General features: G+C 38.0%; 1 non-coding gene across 1 annotated transcript; it reads left to right on the top strand.

Annotated features, from left to right (window-relative positions):
* Positions 1-618: 618 nt before the first annotated feature.
* On the top strand, positions 619-725 carry LOC136859326 (U6 spliceosomal RNA). Its single transcript, XR_010858971.2, has one exon. It is a non-coding gene; the product is annotated as a U6 spliceosomal RNA (small nuclear RNA).
* Positions 726-2,368: the final 1,643 nt, after the last annotated feature.

Here is a 2,368-nt window from a genome sequence, read left to right as displayed (position 1 = left end):
ATTTAAGACTACAACTTTATGTCATCCTTACCCGACTTCCAGCTCCTGGGTACTCTCATCACCATTCCCTAATCGCCTTGTTTCCCTGAATTTATCTTCCTATAAACCTTCTAAACAAGCCCCCTTACCAGATGTTCTCAACTACAGTTACATATCCTTACAGTTCTATTCAAGCCCATCTGAGTGCAAATCCCTATGTCGTTCCCACCCAATATGATCTAAAAATTCACTATGTTTCTTAGTATTGTCACTCCAGAGACTCACTGAAATCTTTGATCCCACTCCATTCAGTATCCCTCTGAAACATCTCACTGGTAACAATATCTGTAGTGGCATAACCAGATTCCACACATCTTCAATGAGGTTGGAACTTATTCTTGTTAGCCTTACATTGTTTGTACTAATGTGAAAAATTACTGCCAATTTTTTACCCTCCTCCTATTTTATTTTCCTGAACATCTGTCTTAACCTACTGGATAACACTAACCTAGTTCCCTTTCATTCACACACTTTCCCCACATGCCTAACAATGGATACCCCCCCATGACCATCACCTTAACCCCACCCATCCATCATATTAGCATGGAAAGCTCAGAGAGGACAGATGAACATTATGTTGTACTCACTTCAGCAGCACACGTACTAAAATTGGAATGATATAGAGAAGATTAGCATGGCCCCTGCACAAAGATGACACACACGATTCATAGTTTGTAATTGGTCACCACAGGCACAGTTTGATTACGTCTTCCATCTCCATTTGATAAGTTAACATTGACCACTCCTGATTCAGTGTAGTGGTGGTGATGATCATATCCAATTCTCCTCAAATGTTAAAGTCACTCCCACATGAAGCAACTTATCACTTGTTACTGACTGCATCAAAATCTTCACATTGAGTTTCCACAGGGCAAACTGGGCAATGGTACATGCTCCAGATCTGGAAAAGCACTGCAGTCACAGGCATCATTTTGTGTATAGTCCCATTTTTTTAGGGTGGCCCTAATTGTTATATCAATTCTTATACTGGCCATGGTTGTGAGGCATGAGTTGGAGTCCCCTTGGTTGGCTTATTCCAGTCTGGTAGTGTTTGCCGTTGCTGCCAGTACTGGCTCCTGAGAGTGTTTGATTTAGTTGTTGCAGGGTTGCTGCTGGTCATGAAACTCTGTTGTGATCTGAGACATTGTCTTACTGCTGGGTGGCCATACAGAGGATGGTATTTGTCCACCTCTTGTTTCAGTTTCAGTTTCCAATTGCCACTGAACAGTGGAATGTGCTATACCTAGAGAATGGAAAATTTTGCAAATGTAGATAAAATTGTATTTTTCATGTTTAGACAATAACTTTGTAGTTTAACTTGAAATTTAGACTTGCAAAAAATTCACAAATTTTATATGAAGTCTTGAAATGTTAATGTTACATGTGAAACTTCATGATCTGAACCATACTGACTTACACTGTAATAATTTATAGTTTTTTATGTTATTGCAAAATAATTATGAATTCAGGAGCAAACTGTGGAGCGAACATGCAAATATTTTAATGTATAATAACAATAATAATATCTGGCTCCTTTGCTGAATGGTTAGTGCACTGGCCTCTAGTTCAGAGGGCCCCCAATTTGAATCCCAGCTGGTGCAGGAATTTTAACTTCGTCTGGTTAATTTCTCTAGCTTGAGGGCTGGGCATTTGTGTTTGTCTTAATACACAACAAATCACCACAAACACATAATACTGAATATATCTCTTCCCACAGGGTTGGCATCAGAAGAAATGGGCTAAATTAATACAAAGTGCTGATTGCAGGCAGTTGGGAAAAGGCCAGAAACAACACCAATAATAATAATAATAATAATAATAATAATAATAATAATAATAATAATAATAATAATAATAATAATAATAATAATAATAATAATAATAATAATTGTACCATCAATAAGGCCTCTCCCTAGTGGTAGGCAACACTTTAAATGCCTGAGGATGGTGAAATCTTATGGAAATATGCTGAACTTTAGGAAGAGTACTTGATTTTTAAATTTATTAACAGATGTCACTACTTTTGGTTTTGGTGTGCCACCTAGGGGCTTGGATTGTATACGACTTAGTAGTGTGTTGTAACTGTTTAGGGTTTGGCACAAGAGAGCTTATTCTTTCTAAGTTACCACTACTCATATTTCAAAGTTAACCAATCAATCATCGCCCAGCTCACTCCTATAAATACTGGTAATCTCAGACCATATGGGTCAATCTGGATCTTGAACAGTGGAGTGACAAATGAAGTTCTCCTCACAGGAGGCTATGGATGAGCTGGGGCAGTATGTAAAGTAGGTGGCAAGATTTTTCTCTAACATATGAACAGGAAGAT

The sequence above is a fragment of the Anabrus simplex genome, chromosome 1 (assembly GCF_040414725.1).
Source record: "Anabrus simplex isolate iqAnaSimp1 chromosome 1, ASM4041472v1, whole genome shotgun sequence".
Lineage (NCBI taxonomy): Eukaryota > Metazoa > Arthropoda > Insecta > Orthoptera > Tettigoniidae > Anabrus > Anabrus simplex.
This window is presented reverse-complemented; position numbering and strand designations above follow the sequence as displayed.